Source organism: Lissotriton helveticus, chromosome 9 (assembly GCF_964261635.1).
Source record: "Lissotriton helveticus chromosome 9, aLisHel1.1, whole genome shotgun sequence".
Classification (NCBI taxonomy): domain Eukaryota; kingdom Metazoa; phylum Chordata; class Amphibia; order Caudata; family Salamandridae; genus Lissotriton; species Lissotriton helveticus.
The window spans coordinates 244,888,858-244,908,826 of NC_136070.1; the positions used below are offsets into that span (position 1 = coordinate 244,888,858).

General features: G+C 48.0%; 1 protein-coding gene across 1 annotated transcript in view; it reads left to right on the forward strand.

Annotated features, from left to right (window-relative positions):
• The window catches only part of CGRRF1 (cell growth regulator with ring finger domain 1), a 130,106-nt gene that overhangs the window by 38,328 nt on the left and 71,809 nt on the right, over positions 1-19,969 (forward strand). The gene's annotated exons all lie outside the window — the stretch shown is intronic.

Below are 19,969 nucleotides of genomic sequence, written 5' to 3' on the forward strand. Positions count from 1 at the left end.
TCTCGCATCCTCTCCACTTATACACTACCTGGTCTGCAGCTGGGCAGTAATCCATGCCACTCTGCCATTCGCCCACAGATGGAGTCTCGCCTGACACCAATGTCATGCAATATCACACTAAGCAATCAAGAACCCCAACTTGACAGCAAACTTTCTTTGCTCCCTCCATTATGCCTAGGAGGGATACCTTAGATTCAGAAAAAGTAGGCATGTGTTTCACCCAGAAGAAGAAACAGTGGCAATATATTTGGATAGGTGGATAATCCCAGACCAAATGATAAAATGTAGCCTGGGAAGTCGTCCATAGTGTACACGCTAGGGTGCTAACCTTGCCCATCCTCCACACCCGTTCAGGGCTGTTATATGTCACATGTAGGTAATTACATTGAATTGTCTAAGAATAGAGGGGATAGTCGGGCCTGTACAGCCATCATTACCTCCTGCCATGCCTCAACCAGCTTACCCAAGGCTTGTTCCCAGACTGCCCTCATCTCATCTGTGGGGTCTGGGGAATTAAGGAGGTTTGCCCTTCAAAATGTTAAACTCTGGAATAGGTCTCAGAACTGGCTTGTGTGCAGAGAGTGCATGGCAGAGTTGAAAATATCTAAAGAATTGGGATCTGTGTGGGTTATAGTCTTGAACCCGTTGGTCTCATATGGCCATCGTACCACACATCACCCGGGTAAGATATCCCAGTAAGTCCCCAGGATTTAATACCTACGCAGCTGTGTCCTTCACCACAGGGGAGTCAAATTTGTCAGTTTGCTCAGCCATTTGATATTTCTCAATACCTCATGCGAGCACTGGTAGGGAAGCCTGGTCCATTGAGGTAGTGTAGCTGTTGGGAGGAGGGTAGATATCGGGTACCATGATGTTCTAGGGTGTGCAACGCTGGATCATTTCTGTTCTCGAACAGGGAGTCATCTGTGCAGCCCAGTATTGAAGGCATAATTCAGGGACGCCCTGCCCCCCTTCAAACAGTGTCATAGTAGATTTGGACTATGAGACCCTTGGGAGTTTGCCCAACCAATATATATTTAGTCCATCACCTGCAAGTCAGGAAAGAAAGTCAGTGGGAGAATGAAGGGGTAATTCTGCATGACATAAAGAAAGCGCAGTAAAGCAAACATTTTGTACAAAGCCCCTCCCCCCGCATCATTCAGATGGGCAAGTAGGACCATGCCTCCATATCGCTTTGGCAGCATAAAGTCTGATATCGCCCGTGTACAGGGATTTTCTGTCCACCGACCACTTAGTCCACCAAAACCTACCAGCTGTGCATCAGTTACAGCCCATTCTGCAAAGGGTTCAATGACTAGGGAAAATAGAAGCGGTGAGAATGTACATCCATGCTGCATACTTCGCTCTATAGGAGCGGGATCCAATAGCATGCTATAGACCCTTCCCTGTGCCCTGGGAGCAGCAGATAGCACTGTCACAAAGTCCAAGAAACGGGGACCTATGGGCAACTTTCGGAGTATCTGCATTAAAAAGGGCCAGTGAATTGTGTTGAAGGCCTTTTCGAGATCTATAAGGACTATGGCAGCTGGAGAGGAGAGATCTTCTGCCTGGGCATAGACGGCATCTTGTGCATCGGTTAGACATGAATCCATTCTTGCCTGGGCATAGGCGGATCTTGGCAAAAACTGGATGCCAGAATCTTGGCAAGTGATGTGGGCTGGACATTAAGCAGAGAAAAAGGCAAGCAAGAGGCACAGGTATCTGGGAGTTTGCTAGGGCTGGGGATAGCAGATAAGGTGGGGAATTTCAAGTTACTTGTAAAAGCACCTGTACTCCTAATTTTGTTAAACACATTTAGAAGATGGGGCTCCACCAGCGAGGAGTACTCTTTGAAAAACTCCACAGGCAAACTATTTGGGTTCATGGTTTTTCTGGAGGGAGAAGTGGTAATAGCCACCAGAATCTCCTCTATCTTGTGAAGGGAGTCAAGGATTTAATGTTTTCTGGCAGAAAGGGAACACATAGCCAGGTCACTAGCAATGGGTGCAACTCCTCCAATCGCTGGGGCATGTTATAGGTACTGATTTTGATAGTAACTGGCGAATGCAGCTGCTATCTCTAATGAATCAGTCACTCTCCTGTTAACATCATTGTGTATTGAGGTAATAAATCAAACTGCAGCATCCCACTTCTTGAGCCAATATATCCCACCTTATTACCAAACTCCTATACTGATACTGGAACACTGTCCGTACTGATTGAGCCGTGTAAGTTGATTTCTGTCTTAAATCCAACTGGCCTTTACAAAAATGGGGTTACCCAATGATGGTCGTGGACCTTGGTTCAATGTGGTACAAAAGACAATGAATGGTCCTAGAACTTTTCTTTTAAACAATACGTATCAAACCTACAGTTATTGTTGAAAAACAGTTTCTTGAGCATGCACAATGTTAGCTCACAGTAATCAATACAATAAATATACTTAAGTGCAACAACCAAAAGATATTTAACAAGGATTCATTCCATCATGATTAGATCAACAGTAGATTACTTACTGAAATGAGACAAAAAAGGGGGGAAAAGGGAGGTTGCTCCAGTGGAACGTGCGGAAAGAGAGAGTGCTCTAGTGTAGAAGGGGTGAAAAAGAATTTCTGGCGGTGTGATAAGAAGAATTTAAAGTCATTCATATCCTGGACTGATAAACACATCTCAGTCTTTGTTAGCCTGGCCACATTTAGACAATCAAGGTTCCTTTACATTCAATTTCAATTACACAGATGTATGTATCCTTGTGTGGCACGTTGGGTTTGGGGCTTGTGATCCAGGCTAATTATATATGGGCGTCAACGTTCCGACCCGACTTGGGGCTCAGAGGGCGATTTGGGGCCTCGGCCTGCGGGTCTTCCTCAGGACAGTGTGGGGCAACCTGAGTAGCAGTGTGATGTCCGTGTTGCACACCCGCAGGGTCTTGCGGGGCGCGGGGTATTCCTCCCGTCTAGATTACAAGGTAGGCGTCCTCATCCGTTAATGAAGGGTAACGCACTCGCTCTATTTCAAGGCAGTAAACGCTGGTGCTTGTGACTTGTACAAACGGCGTCCGTGGTCCGCACAAGTTCGTTGCATATTTCCATTAAAATAAATAACAAGTGTTATTTTGAATTACATGTCCCTGTTCATTTTACTTATCGCTCCCTGAGATATTTATTATCTATCTCGACTCTAGCGCATTGTCACCAATTCTGACACCGCCTTTTCTTTGGACCTTGTTTGGCCACCTCGGGTTCACTTATTGGGGCACCCTTGTTTTCCTTACTACACCTTTTCTGGGTATCACCATACTAATTCCCAAACCCCCTCTGGTAGGATCCCCAGATCTTTCTCCTACTGATCCTTCAGGGCTTCTGAAGGTGCTTGGCTGGTTGATATGTGTGTTTTATAATTATGGGAGGCTGAGTGTGTGTGTGTTCAGGGGAATAGCGAGAAACCTATATTCCAAGGGCGTTTCTTCAGCCACCTCTTTGAGTCAGTTTATATATTGTGTTAGGACATGTTTTCATATATCGGTATTGGTAACTGTCTGGCAGTTCTTACTGTTTCTGGAATTCTCCAAAGGGGAGAATCAAGTGGATGACCCAGACATCAACCAGTTTGGATATTCCTAGCGTATTACATTGTTTCCATTCCTCCAGATTCTTTATATCTGCTAATAAGCCTGATTCCCATAAGGGGGTTCCTTTTGTAACGTCCCCCACAAACCCCGTTGTCATACCACTTTTTCCCAAAAACTATATCCAACTGCCATACTTAATTTGAATTACAAAATTCTTGGCCTCCCGCCTTCTTCCAAAATGTTTCCCAACCGATCCACTCAGACCAAAATGGTTTCATTCCCTATGGACAAACACAAGGAGACGGACTGAGCGCTGAAACTTTTCAGACACTCACCCCCAGTCACAGATGTGAGTTGGACCCCAATAGGACACCTCCCTGAATTTGAGACGTCTCTATGACCTGAGTCAGAGGCTCTGAGCCTGGAACTCGAGAAGGTTTTCAACTTCCTACTCTGAGATTACCTTTTTGAGGGCCTGTGGTGCTTCGAAGACTGCACTGTCTGACAAATAAAACTTTTACAGTGTCCTACTGCACAAGTGTGGATAGGCTTATTTCTCCCTCGCCCCCTTGCTTTTGGCTTTTGGCTGTGGAATCACTTGCTGAGTGGTTGTGTGTTTGGGGGTGGAGGGGACACTTCATTGGGCATTCCTTTCGTGAACAGAGCATACTTCATTTTAATGTACGTAGATGGGATGCTTTGTTTTACACATGACATAGATTGATAATAACACCAGCAACATATATGTGACAGGTGTGCCTGTTTTTCGCCAGAGACTGTCAATGTGTGGATGGATTTTTGCTACTGCCATCCCCAGGTTGTGCTCCGAATCCAGTCTTGAACGATACTTAGTCTTTAATACCGCAAGTGCCTAGAACCCAATCTCACATAAATAGGACGACCTGAAAGGCAAGAGAGTTTTGATAGTAGTTTCTCTCAAAGCTGAATACCCTGCAGACATGTTCAGCCAAAACAGGAACTGTAAGGGAGACAGTGTTGTCAGATTTTTCTAGCACTCCATAGCTCAGAGCTGGTACACGAGAAACAATTCTTCTCTAGAAATCATAACCAAACGTTTTAGGCAGCATTATAATGGGATAATTGCCCACCAACCAGTTATGGATCCGAAGACAAAGTTGAAAGTCCACAGAGGGGGCGTTGAACGAACACCTAATTGAGAATTCTTTACTGGTACGATAAGTTGCTTGCCTGAAGCAGTGGGGGTTTAGGACACGATGGGCTTATGTTTCAAAAAAATAGAACTAATAATACATTAATGATGTCTATTTTACTTCAGAGCAATGTTGTCTGACAGACTTTGTGGTGGCAGGGAAATGTTAAGAATTTTGGATGCCCTGGAACAAAACTATTTTGGGGGCCCCTGTTCAGTACAGCTTTGAGTTTAAAATATATTACTTCAGCTCTGCCATACCCTCTTTAGCCAGGCTACTAAGGGTGCACAGGCACTGTGGTCGGAATTCTAAAAGCGTTTACATCTAATATTCAGAGATAGTGATGTGTTTTTACTGTAGTAACAAAGCAGCAGACCACTAATTTTACAGCGAATATTATCTGTAATATCGTCCAATTTCTCATATGTGAGGACCTGCTTGGATCTAAAATAAACTTTTTATGGTTGTTGCATGAAACAAACACATTTCTGCAAATAGTGATAGACTTCCTCAATCAATCACATTAAAAAGAAATTAAACAAATCGGTATTTATAAGAATCTGTTTGGGAATTATTCCAGGCCATAAGAGCAAAAACAGAGCTGTCTCTATCAAGGGGCCCCCTGAAAGGCTGGATTGCAGTGCATGTGAATGTGTCCTTTTGTAATTTAGGATGAAAACCTTGATGGGGCACTACATGCTCATACTTGTGTACAGGGGCGCAACTAGACCCGAACTTTGGGTGGGGGCTAACACTCCCAGCCATGGCTGGCCCTAGCACTTGTTGCACACAGTGCACCAGTCTTTTTTGGCGCCCCTCCCCCATTTCCTCCTCCTCCATAAATTTCCTCACTACCACTCTCCAACGATGCACCTCATCGCTCTATAGCACCTTTCTGGCAAATATTAAATTTTTTATACAGCACTACTCATTGTTTACTCACACTCAGTTCAGTGATCTGTTTGGTACATGTTCTTTGTAGCAGGTACATTAAAGCTCTGCACTGTGAGGGTGGCAGGAGTCCCCATGTGAGTGCACGGTGAGCGATGTGACAGTGTGAGAGGAGGGTGAGAGGAGTGAGTGCAGGGTGAGTGAGATGACCATATGAATTTGGGTGTGGATGTAAGTGCAGAGTGGGACAAATTAATGTATGGTTAATGATGGGCTTATTTGAGTGAGATTGCAGATTGAGCAGTGAGGGGAACAGGTGAGTGAAGTTCACATTAGTGCAGGTTGAGTAGTGTGCTTGTGTGACAGCAGGGTGAGGTACAGGGTGAACAGCGCAAGTGCATTGTGAGTACAGAGTGATCACTGTGAGTGCAGGGTAAGCGGGTGACTGGTATGAGTGCATGGTGATCAGCGTGAGGGCATTGTGATTGCTGTGAGTGCAGGGTGAGTGTGAAAGTGAAGGGCGAGAATGAGGAGTCCGTTGTCTGAATGCAGGGGACATTCCCAGATACTTGAATTAACTCAGTATGTCATTGACGATGGTGTAGGGCAGGGCTTTAAGTGGGATGAAAAAACTGGGGGGTCTCTCAAAGGGGCGTGGCCTATGTAATTAAGGGCATGGCTTACAAACACATAGGGTAAAAATATATCTGTGCTTAGCATAGTGTGCCGCCAGACTTGATTTTTAGGTCTCGGCTAGAAACGCGCTGAAAGCGCGTTCTCGCCAGAGCACTATAGTCGGCGTCTCAGCCCATAACGAGCTGGAATGTGGAGACAAGACCTGGCCGCGCGCATCGCGTTGTCCCATAGGATAACGTTGTGCGCGGCCACTTCTTCTCTCCCCAGCATAGAGCGGAGCGGATCGCGTCGCGCGCCTCTCTGGAATGCAGGGGGAGTCTGCAGAGAGGCGCGCGGCGCTGCTAAAGAGGCTGACGTCGGAGACTGAGTGCGGGAGAGGCGGAGGCAGAGGAGGGCTGGACCCGGCAGGCTTCATTCGGGAAATGTATTTGTCAGCATGGCAGGGAGTGCAACTGACTACAAGCGCATTGTCTGTATGTCAGTGAGAGCAACTGACTGCGCCTACATTGTCAGAATAGCCGCGGGATTGAACCGGCTGCACCTCGGCACAGGGTTGAAGAAACCAACTGCACGTGGAAGAAACCAACTGCACATGCATTGTTAGTATAGCACTGGGGAGGAACCGATGGCACAGGGCGGAAACAACTGCACTGGGTGCAATTGCCTGCAAATATGTTGTCATGCTAGCAGCATGGTGCAATTGCCTGCTTGTATGTTCTCATGCTGGCAGCATGGCGCAATCGACGGCAAATATACTGACAGAATGCAATTGGCTGTAACTGCATTGGCGTACAACACACTGCACATGTATAACCAGGATAGTAACAAGGTGCACTTGGACGCATATGGTCAGGGGTGTGAGCTGGGTACAGTTGGCTGCACGTGTGTTGCCAGGGCGGCACCACAGTAACAGTGTCTAAATATACAATATGCCATCCGGGAGATATTGACTGCACGTATATACAGTCAGCATGGCATCAGTTTACAGTTGCATCCACGTACATGATCAGATTGGCATCACGAAAATATTGACTGCACATATTCATTGTCAGGATGGCATTAGGGCGCAATTGACTGCATACACAGTGCCAGCCAGGCACCGTGGAGATATTCACAGCACATACATTGACTAAGAGTTACCCGCAGGATACTGTGCTGCGCTGCACTGCTTGCACTGCACTGCTCGCACTTCCCCATTCCGCTGCTGCTTTGCTCTGCGTGCAGTTCTATGCCAAGCACTGGCTCCGTGCACACTTTCCAGTGGCGTAGAGGGAACAATTTGGATTTTCTCACTACGGCGGCTCCCGCACCGCAGCAGGTGGAACGCCCACTGCACCCCAATAAAGTCGGTCTTGTACTAGCCAACCCCTGGAAGCGAGGCCCATGTGCCTGGCTTGAAGTATGGCCCATACCTGGCACCCTTACTAAATGCTTTCGAGCTCTGCGGGTCTCTGTGATGTCATATCATGCACGAGGACCATACCGGGACTTGTATTTATTAATGTTTATATTTATGATGCGTGGCTCTGACGCCTTCCTACACGGAGTCCAGAACGGCAGCGGGGGAATATCCGCCTCAAAAGACAGGGCTCCTTCGATGCCAGGCCTCGAGGCACTTTAAAATGCATCCTCACCTGAAGCCAGTTTGGGGAATGGAAATGTTAGGGGGGGGGGGTGCGTTTGGAGGGAGGGGGCGAACTGGAGCAGCCTGAGTAACAAACGCACTGCCGCATTCAGTACACGCTGCAGCTGAGAGGCAGTGCAGACCGGAAGTCCAAGACCAAGGCAGAAAAAGGAAGACTGTGCGTGCCATGTAAAGTTTAAGGCCGGGACATCCAATATACTGTTACTCTATTGACCGAGGAAACAGGACGCACGCCGCGCTGCAGTGGGGTGGCACGCTGACATCTACATCGAAGACGTTACACAAATCCGGGGCACTCCTCCTAGAGGATGAAAGGCTGCGTTGGCACCACCTCAACACGAACTTTCGCTCCTGCATGTCACACTCAGGCATCGCTGCAACAGGAGCTCAACCTACCAAACTGCCGTACTGTGACTGCGGGCTGAGGCTGTCAGGTTACACGATCTGTGCAGCGGGCCTGTATAGGCCCTGATTGTCAAACCGGCTGCCCAATAGCCACAGGAGACCCTGCTCTATACGCGCCCCCTGACTCCCCCGTAGCCGTACATATGAATGGAAAGGTGTCCAGCAGATCTGTGCGGTGCTACAGTGCTGCATAAGAGGTCCCCGGAAGAGTGGTTGTCAGTGGTGCAGCAGGTGCAGTGGCACCGGGGATTTTCGGGGCCATCTGCACCACCCCTTTCACTACACAACCAGATGGTAGGAGGGATCAACTTCCTCTCTTGCACTAGTGCTCACCATGACACTCTAGTCACTACGCCTGAAAAAAAAGAAGGGACCAGTACATCGTGAGGTCACGTGCTTTCTGGACGGCGAATGAATCCCAAAGCACGTGCACAGTTTGCAGCGCCCACTCTTTACAGTTACCAGGAGACGTGTTTTCTGCTGCAGGCTCGCGGTGTATACATGAGGGCGCCCAGGCCGAAGTTAGAGTGTAGCTGACTGCACAATTATTGGGTGGCTGCGCCTAGGAAGCAACTGACTGCGTGACGTATGGAGTGGACTTGCCATGGTGCTTTTTAAAGTACTTATGTTGTGTTGACATGCTTGAAGTGCTTCTAAGTTTGCTTCAAATGCAATAGGTCTCGCATTATTAAAGTTTGAGCTATTGGCATTTGTAAATAATGCAACACCAATAGCTTTTGTTGCAGTTGGTGTTGCAATATTTAGCAATGTCAATAGCTCAAACTTAATTAACCCGAGACCTATTGCATTGCAAATGCTTGTTGCTGTTTCTGTTATTGCATCCAGATATATGATACAACAAGTGACATCATACCTATAAGTAAAGACTAATGGCTTTGCCAATGGTTGTTAGTTGTATATGATAAATAAGCAGCAACTATTGCCTGTATATAATATTGAAAAAGCTTCCACTTAAAGCCCTGGCCACCACGATGTTACTGCTCCTGCGTTTCAAAAAGAGAAGGGAAATCCAGAGAGAAAATGACTCTCTTTAAAGGATTTCCCTTCCGCTACAATGCTCACCTGGCATGCCGTCATGCCGTAACTTCTCTGCGAGTGAAAAGTGACCAGTGTGCGCACGCACACATTGATGTGCCGCTGTCACTGCAGTCCGGAAAAATTGGACCGCCTGTGCCAAGGCACGACACAGAACCCGATAGAGACCTGTTTCGAGGGTGCACAGTCAACATATCGACTTCAAAATATCGACTGGACATAATATCGAGTTTTAAATATCGACTGGACAAAATATCGACTGGACAGAATATAGACAGCAAAAATATCGTTTTTAAGGTAAGTAAAGTAATATCGACTGTTAAAAATATAGACAGTTAAATTATCGAAGTATATAATATAGGTTATTAAAATTATCTAATTTTTAGTAATATTCAATTTTTTATAGTGTTTTATGTTATTATATGTGTGAAAAGTGTGTATTTATGTTATAAATAATAATAATTAATGAAATTTGTATTTTTTAATTTTTGCGTTATTTAATTCTGTAGCGGGTTGTGGGTTTATAGGGGAATAGGGTGGAAAGTAATTTATTAATAATTAATTAAATATGTAAAATTATTTATTGTTATACATTTTTAATTTGTTAATTAATTTTTATTTGTTAATTAATTAAAATTTAATTGGCAATCAATTTAAATTAATTGATTAATTGTTAATTATGTTAATTTTTCTAATTTATTTTCTGTAGTGGGTTGTGGGTTTATAGGGGAATTGGGTGGGAAGTAATTTATTTATAATTAATTAAACATGCAAACATATTTATTGGTATTGTTGTAGAATTAATTGTTAATTAATTATTTTATGGGTAATTAATTAAATTAGAATTGCTAATTAAATTTAATTTGTAATTTTAATTAATTATTTATTATATTATATTAAATTCGTAATTACTTTTAATTAATTTTTGACCCTACGCTATCCAACGCTTTCCCTACTGTTGCACCCACTGGAGTGGGAATAGTAGTTTTTACCCCTACGCTATCCAACGCTTTCCCTACTGTTGCACTCTTTGGAGTGGGAATAGTAATTTTTACCCCTACGCTATCCAACACTTTCCCTACTGTTGCACCCACTGGAGTGGGAATAGTAATTTTTACCCCTACGCTATCCAACGCTTTCCCTACTGTTGCACTCTTTGGAGTGGGAATAGTAATTTTAACCCCTACGCTATCCGCTTTCCCTACTGTTGCACCCACTGGAGTGGGAATAGTAATTTTTACCCCTATGCTATCCAATGCTTTCCCTACTGTAGCACCCACTGGAGTGGGAATAGTATTTTTTACCCCTACGCTATCCAACGCTTTCCTCACTGTTGCACCCACTGGAGTGGGAATAGTATTTTTTACATTTTGCTATTGTACGTAAATAAAATCGGATATTATTTAATTATATTATGTTAAAATATATATATATATATATATAATATGTTTTAACAAATATGATTGTTACTTTTTTTATAACTTTAATTAAATATTTGATTATTATAATTTAATTTAAGTATTTTTAAGTATATTTTAGTAATTAATTTTACATTTTAATTTAATTTAACACTGTTTTTAATAAAGTCGATATTTTTTACATCTATATTTTTGTAAACGATATTTAGTACTCGATATTTTTGTACTTACCTGTTTGTACATACAAACTCGATATTTTGTCTGTAGATATTTGTTCCTCGATATTTTGGGTAGTCGATATTTTGGCAGTCGATATTATTTCAGTGATCCTGTTTCGAGGCCTCCTTTAAAAAATCAGGGATCATGGTCGAGGAAATAAATGTGCTGATCTTGCAACAAACTTCCAGTCTTATGATCAGGGTGCCTGCTCATTATTTTGATATCCCAGGTGGTACAAAAATAAGCAGTCACCCAAAGCTGTTTTGTCAGCACTTATCTGTGCATACTTTGAACAGCAAATATAAATAGAAAAAACGTATCATTGTTTTCTAGGGCTGGCTGCCTGAATGATCCATGACTGATAATACAAGTGAACAAAGACAGAAAAGTCACATTACAACTGAATACATCCTTTTTTTTCTAACCATATTTAGTTTCAAGACACGCAATTTGCAGGCTGTTTTTTTTTGGGGGGAGGGGGGGTTGACAAGCAAATCAAACCTTAATTAGAATGTATGCCAGTTCTCACCATTATCAGTGCACGACACAATGTAAACAAAAAATATAAACTGGTGAACCCCTAAATCCCTAACTTCTGGAATCAAGAGTTCCACTGAAGGACAGCCTGGAGTAAAGAAACTGTGCACCCAATAACACAAATAACATGCCCCGGTTGCATCCTTCACCCAAAGCCGCATGAGATTTGTGGCTCTGTGGACAACTGGTAGGACCAAAGCTGTCCCCAGCAGCAAGTCTTGAGAAAGATCCATTATGATGAGATAGGTGCTTCCTCAGTTTAATACTGGGTTTTTGGATGGTTCTTGGAACACGAGCTCAGTACCCTCGTTTTTGCTGCGGTATGGGTTGGGGTTCTTGGATGCTTGAGGAAATCTTTCATTTCCTTAATGTGATGAGCGTGCTGCATCTCGTGTTCCCTGTATTTTACTCCGTCAGCTCATCTTGAATCATGAACCTTCTGGGGGATTGTGGGTAAAGACACAGGCCCTTGAAGTGTTGTGTTCCTTATAGAGTTCGTGCTGAGGACTATCAGGATTCTCCTACAGGGGCTGTGAATTCATTAGATGTTAAGCAGCTCCTTATTTGACATAAAATCCTTGGACCATGTGTTGTCCCTTACATCTCATGGAAAGTGTGAATCATTTGCTTTTATTGTTCTCAGCCACTGCGTTTGCCAATCTGAGACGTTTGCATCCATCTTTCCTGTTTAACTTACCTTGGGTAATTTGCCTTTTAGGGTTAGGAATCCCCTACATGTGTAGGGGGTATGCATATTTCGTGGACTTCAATATTCCATGCTTTAGCTTGGGTACTCTAGGATTTCCCGAGCCATGGGTTCACGCTCTATTAAATCTAGGGGACCCAGTGCCACTTCCCATCTATTTTTTTATTTTTTTTGTAAAACATTTTTATTGGCATTTTGCCTTTACAACATACAGCATATCTTTCATGGTCGATGATTTCGACAAACAAATTGATCCTGCATGGGGTCCGTTTATCACAACCCCCCAGTATAGGGTTTGAAGACGATTATGCCAGAAGCGTTCAGTTCAGTAAGTGACAATGTCCCACACGAATCTATGACCGTATGCAGGGTACACGCCCAGATGTTGCTTTCCAGGCCACGTTAGGGGCGTGTTATGTAGTGTTTCCCCATACGCAAGATCGTGGGGGATTCGGAACTCCTGCCTTATATAAATCTTAAATAAACTTGGGTTAATAAAACACATAAACTGGGATGCACTGTGTCATATGCTGGATGTACACATGTGGGAACGCCTGAGAGCTGCACTATTGCGGGAAATCTTGATGGACTTGCGCCGAGTCTGGCTATGGAGAGGGGGATGGGGACAGCACTAGGAGCCATCTACGCGTGAATGTGGCGGTGAGTCGATGACTTCTAATTGGACAGGCCCAGCAGGTGTTTGAGCCCGTTGCGATCCCCCCCGGGCACCCCCGGGCTGAAGAGGGCCTGGGGGAACCACCTCCCACCGTGCCCGCTGCTGCATCCATTTCATGCATAAAGGAGTGAAGTAGCATGGCCCAGGGCATGGAAATTGGATGTTTGCGAATTCCTCTGGGTTCCTCCTCGCGCAGTATGCCTTCCTCCGCTGCACCTCATTTCTTGACTGCACCCATCCACGCCGCCAGGGGGGGACCAGCAGGTGCCTTCCGGTGCATTGTTATGCATCGCTTGGCAGAAGGAGTACTAGGGAGGCAAAGCGCATCTCGACTTTCATGTGCTTGCGCTGCCTACCAATACCAAGGGCACTAGATTCCCACGTGTTTAGATCCCTGGGGCCCGTGACCGTTCCAATAGTAGTATGGACGGTGCACCAGTAGCTAACTTCCCATCTATTTCTTGGGACTGGTTAATAGGCACAGAGTCGTATATGCTCTCAGAATCACTATTAGATCTCCACAAGCCATGTAAAATTCTGGGAATTAGGTGCAAATGCCTTGAGTTGTAGGCCCTGTGTGACGTTTGTTTGAAATTTAGTGGCTTCTAGGTGGAGGTTCCTTAACAAACTGAGCTTGTCTAGGGCCTCATGAATGGTGGTACATTTATACCTGAATCACCCATATATATCTGAATCCACAATGTCTTGGACCCTAAAGGACAGGAAGACAATCCCAATAGAGGAAAGTTGGATGACACAGGAAAATGGAAATAAAAATAAAGGAGAGCGGGTACAGACATGGGAGCACGTAAGGGTAAGGTAGGGATTAACAATTCAGAAAGGGAAAGCTTATGTTAGTTGAGAAATGTGTGCTGGAAGAAGGGATGGTGTGTGGGAAGCACAGATACTTGGATAGCCACAAAGAAGCAGGAAACGGGTAGATATACGATAATATACAGTACTCTTTCATAGCAGCATGCCATCAGTCACACGTGGGGCAATGGCTCCACAACCTTTCCTAATACACCAATATATCCCCAGCTGATCTCTCCTGGTCCTCAAATGTGGCAAAGAGCTCTCTCTCCTCGTCGTCCGCCGCAGCCAGCGTCAACAGGAAAGCCTGAGGAACGTTCTGAAACAGCGCAGCTCTGTTCTGCTGTTCGCCTTTCTTCACCCAGTGGCCATAAATGCGGAAGGCACAGGCATCAATCATTTTGCGCACCCCCTTATGGCATATGGCTCTTTCATCAAGATCTCCTTGGTCAGCGGGCGCACCTTCCGGTAGTTGGAGTAAATGCGGTTGGAGGCAAGAACTGTCCAAATATAAAATTTGCAGGCTGTTTAAACTACACATGGCTGGATGGCATTTTGCTCACCTGCCTGTGTAACTTTAAAATATACATGGTCTCCTTTCTGGTAGGAGCTAACCCTCCCAGGACGCGGTTAAATTCGTAGAGTTGAAATGATTCAGCTGCAGTGGGAGGCAGGGAGTCTCCTCTGTTAAAACTGAAATCAAACAAACAGACAGTCATTTCAGCTGCAGAGGGAGGCAAGGAGTCTCCTCTGCGGACTGTCTGTTCATTTGCTTTCAGTTTTAGAAGAGAGACTTCCTGCCTCTTACTGCAGCTGAAGCATTTCAGCTGTACCAATTAACCCCCTCCTGGGACTGTTAACATGATAATGACAAAAAGCATGGGCACATCGTGACTCATTAATTTCTCCTCCCTCCCCCCTCCAACCATACCGGAGTTCTCCTGTAAAAAAAAATCCCCAGAAGACTTGCGACACAGGACAGTGAAGAGGAACAAAGGTAAGATTAGAGTGGAGGGGAGCCCCACCCCCCCTGAGATGGTGTCGCACCCCCCAGGGGGGCGCACCCCACAGATTGAAGAACTCTGGTCTATTGTAAGGTTCAATCCGGAAATATTCCAAACGAGTATTTCAGTAAGCAAGAATGCAGAGTCAATTCCCCTCCACAAAGCAAGGCCAAGAGAAAGCCGAACAAGAAACATTCTATACACTAATGTACTTTGGGGGATTGGAGAAGGCCCAAAGTATGCCACTCAAGTCTGCAGGAAGCCAAGCTCATGAGGAGGCCAATAGAGGTGACGGACAAGCCTCTTGATTGATCATTACGTGCTCTACTGTCTACAAACGTTGACATTTTTTTTTGATAATCAAATTTATTACATTTTTCGGGTCAAAAAGAAACATTGGTAGCAATCCGACACATTAGACAGGTACATTATATTAAGTGGAGTATGATTCAGACTCACTCGACAATAAAGACTTGGCCCTGCCCCCGCCCGTTGCACCCACTTACACGACCATTTGGACCCTTCACATTGATGATAAATTAAACCATTTGCCCCATATTTTGCCAAAAAGTTCTGGACAACCTCGGGCCTTGAAGAGGGGCTCCTCTTGGGTACCACACCAGTCCACCCCTCGTCTCCAGCCCCTCAAAGTGGGCGGCTTGACCTGGGACCAAAGCGCAGTAATATCCCTCTATGCCACCGCCACTGCTGTGCCCAGAAAGCGCTTGTCTGCCCGTGATCCATCAAGGCCATCAAACACTTCTAGGATCAGGCGTAGTGGATTGTGAGGGACCTGCCACCCCAGAACCTGCGTGAGTTCATGTTCCACCCCTGCCCAGAACGGCGTGAGCACAGGGCATTGCCATACCATGTGGTAGAAATCGGCTGGGGCGTGGCTGCAGCGCTGACATGCTGGGGAGGGCTGCAGGTGGGCTCTGAACAAGCGTGCCGGGGTGAGGTATGCCGTGTGGCGGTAGAAGAGTTGGACTAGACGCAACTTGGAGGAGGTCGTCAGGGTCTTGGGTGCCATAATGGCGTCTCTCCAGTCTGCGTCTTCCAGGAGGCCCAACCACCCATCCCACCGGGCCCGGAGCGAGTCTAAGGACGCGGGACCGTTGTTCACCAAGGAGCGGTAAATCTGTGGCACCCCTCCTCTGCCCAGGTTCCCCATCATCACTTGAGCCTCCAGGGGACTGAATTCGGGGAAGGAAGTGGGGGATGAAATGGGGGCCCGGAGGGCGTGCCTCAACTGCAAGTATTTGTAGAATTGGGAGGAGTGGAGGGAGTGGCGGTGTTGTAGGTCTGCAAACGATCTGACATGGTCCCCCACCCAAACATCCCCGAGCAGCGAGATCCCGATATGGTCCCATTTACGGAAGTTGTAGAGGGACGAGACCACCTCTAGCCAGGCCCCACACTGTAAAGGCGTCTGTCTGGTGAGTTTCCGATCCCATCTAACGTACCGTAGGGCGGTGCGCCACGCCATGAGCATTCTAGTGATAGGAGGGAGGGCCAGTGGGACTGGGCTCCCATACAGCTGGAGTTGCGCAAAATCCGTCGACCGGAGCTCCACTCGGTACGCCGGGTCAGACCAGCCGCCCGCGAATCGTGGATCACAATCAGCCGCGTGGCCAGATAGTAAAGGTGGAGATTGGTGACTCCCATTCCTCCATCGTAAGGAGGTATGCGGCAATGTGCTAGGGACATGCGCGGCCTGCCTCCTCCCCATAAAAATCGGGTGGGGTCCAACTCCCGAAGCCAACCACCTGGGAGATGGGTGGTCACGTTTTGTAGGGTGTATAGGAATATGGGAAGGATCATCATTTTGAAAAGAGCACTCCTACCGAGGGGATTAAGGGGAAGGGTCTGCAATCTTCTGAGATCCGCTTTGGCTTTAGTGACCAGGGGTGTGATGTTCAAGGCCCACTCGAGCTCCGGAAGAAGGGCCACCCATACCCCCAGGTACTTGAAGGATTGCCGCCACAGGGGGATGGTCGCCTGCCAATTTAAGCATGCCCGGGAAGAGTGTAAGGGAACTAGGGTGGACTTCACGGGGTTGAGCCTGAGGCCAGAGACACGTTCAAAGGCCGAAAGAGCCTCCAGGCATTGTGGGCCAGAGCTCTCCGGGTCCCCCAGGAAAAGAAGTACGTCATCAGCGTACAGAGCAATTTTGTCGATCTGGTGCGGGTCCCAAGCTCCGCCGCGGATGAGGGGATCCTGGCAGGTGAGAGAGGCTAGGGGTTCCATTGCTAGTGCAAATAGAAGTGGCGAGAGCGGGCAACCCTGGCAGGTGCCCCTCCGGATAGGGAACGCCCCTGAAAGCACGCCGTTAATAAGGACCCTCGCCTTGGGGGCAGAGTAAAGGACCCGGCGTCGAAAAGGGATGCCAAAGCCCATCCTCTCCAGCACATCCCCCAGGTAGCCCCTGTGATGAGCCGCCAATGTGTGGGTAAATGGGACTTTACAGGGATTCCACACACTTCAGGCATCACAGAGACCCAGTACCAAGGACCAGTCAGATAGGCGTTTTGCAGAGGCAAGGCGGGCCGCCGATGGGGTACCCGTCGTGTCACATGAGGGCTGTAAGACGGCGTTGAAGTCACCTCCTACTACTGTCAAGCCTTGTGGGAAGGAGGAAATCACCAGTGTGAGGCTGCGGAGGGCAGAGGCCATGACGAGAGGAGGGATGTATGTGCATATGAGGTTAATGGGGTGTCCCTCAATCCTCCCCCTCAGGGCCACACAGCCGCCCTGTGTGTCTGTGTCTGCTCGTGTCAGGGTTAAGGGCTGCCCCTTCCGGAGTAAGATGGCCACCCCCCCTGGAGCCCTGCGTGAACCCAGAGTGCCAGACCCCATCGAACCCATAGCGGGCGAGGAAATTACATTGGGAGCCCAGAAGGTGTGTTTCCTGCAGGAACAGGATGTCTGGTGCGTGCCGGTGAGCGCTGCGGAGGACAGCAGTGCGTTTTATGCGGTCCAGCAGACCATTGACATTCCAGGAAAAAACGAGGAGGGGTCTAGGTAGGGTGTACGCCATTGTGATGGGTGGTATGGGGAAGAGGAGGAGCAAGCGCAGGCAGTGTCAGGTCCCGGTGTGACCGAGTTCCCTTAGCCGGGGCTTCCGGGCGGGAGGTGAGCGGTGAGATGAGTCTTGTTGCATCGCCAGTGGCGTGTAGGCATGTGTGGCTACCAGAAGGAACAAAGAACAGCGGCCCGTGGGCGGCTAAAAATAACAAACAAACTGGAGACAATGTCCTCCCCCCACCCCTTTGCCCACCAACTCCCCCCACCCTACACTTCCGAATGTGAAGCATCTGTCGCCCATAAAAGGAAAAAACAGGTAAGTAACAAGAAGTCTGGTCGCTAAGCTAAAATGATTAGCAGAACATGACTGTGGCAGAGATGGACCCCCCTCCATGCAGTCGGATAAGAGAATCGTAAACAGCTACAACCCCGCATTGGGCAAGAAAACACAAGGAATGCAAATAGAGTCAAGGGAGTGAAGGATGGAGTAGATCATGACACCGTTAGTTTTGAGGAGAGTAGGAACCCCCTCCTCGGGAAGACCAACACCCTCGCCCCTGGGTGCCTCAGAGGGATATGAGAGAGCGCTCTCGCAGTGTGCCAGCGTTCAGATGACCTTGGGTTCTCCGGTTCCCTGAATCATCGGGCTCCTGGACAGGTCAGAGTCGGAAACGGGGTGGCGCAAATTGCTTGAGGGACCCGGGCGGTCATTCAAGTCAATGATTGAGTTGGTCGGGCTGGGAGTACTGGAACCCCAGACCGAAGCCCGAGACGGAGGGCGCCGGGACGTCCCGCCTGGAGATCGGGAAGCTTCCCCACGACGGTCGGTCTTCCTGCGGGACCCCGTCCGGCGCCCCTGGGGCTTGGGGAGGGTCGGGTGTGACTGCTGAGGAGTCCGTTGGTCGGAGGAGGAAGCTGGCCGGGGGGAGGAGGGGCCTCTCCTCTGTGAGCCAGGTCCACGCCGCCTGAGGGCTATGTAAGAAGAAGGTCTTATCTTGGAAGATGACTTTGAGCCGGGCCGGGAAGAAAAGACCGTATCGGAGACCCATGTTGCGAAGCTTCTGTTTGACCTCATTGTAGGTCCAACGCTGGGCCTGCACCTTCCTAGTGTAGTCCGGGAAGATCATGATCTTACTATTCTGATAGTGCAGAGGCCCTTGTGCCCTGGCTGCCCCAAGGATGGCGTCCCTGTCTCGGAAGTTGAAGACCCTCAGGATTATGGGACGGGCAGGGGCCCCAGGCCTGGGCGCCAGGGAGAGATGAGCCCGTTCAACAGCAAACCACGGTGACAAGGCTTCTTTGGGCATCCAGGAGCGCACCCAGGTCTCCACAAACGTGTCGGTGTGACCCTGCTCCACTCCCTATATAAACCCCAGGAGACGCAGGTTATTCCTGCTCGATCTATTTTCGGCGTCCTCGGCCCTCCGGTGGAGCTCCGAGGTCTGGGTCTGGAGACTGGCCACCTGGGTCTTAAGTTGGCTGATGTCGTCCTCCGTCATGGAGATATGGGATTCCGCCTCCGCGATGCGCGCTGTGGCGTTGCGCAGGTCCTGGCGAATGAGAGCCACATCCACCCTCACCTCGCCGATCTTGGATTCCACTGAGGCCTGAGAGGTGCTTATCGCCTGAAGGATGGTGGAGAGATCTCCCCCGGTGGCGCCCGGTTGGCCAGGCGGTCCGCCCCCCGGGTCCTGGTCCGACGTGGTAAATTGATCCATTTTCGTTTGGGTTGGAGGGACCGGATTCTGGACGGGGCGGTTTCTGCCCATCTCGAGGCGGATGGCTGGTCCGCTGCGGGGCAAGTGCTGGAGGGGGGTCCCTCGGACAACAAGGCTGTCTGTGCTCGGGCCCAGGCGTCCAAGTCCAACCCCTCAGGTCCCCTGCGGGGCAGAAATGAGACATGTCTCGGGGCCACCCACGGGGCCAGGCAGAGCTCATCAGCGAAGTATGGCCAGGCCGGCCAAACACCCACCACCGCCACCCATCTCCAGCCCGACCCCAAGGTCCGGGGCAGTGAAGGGCCTGTGCCTGTAGCGGAACTCATTATTTACAACAAGGGGTGGTGAGGGACAGAGTCTCTGAATTAAGCAGAATACTCTCACCCAGTCAAGAGATCAGGGCTAGATCCAACACCGTTTTTTAGCTCATTGCACCATCCCAGTTTCAGAACCTGGCTGTATGCAAATTAGTCTGTTC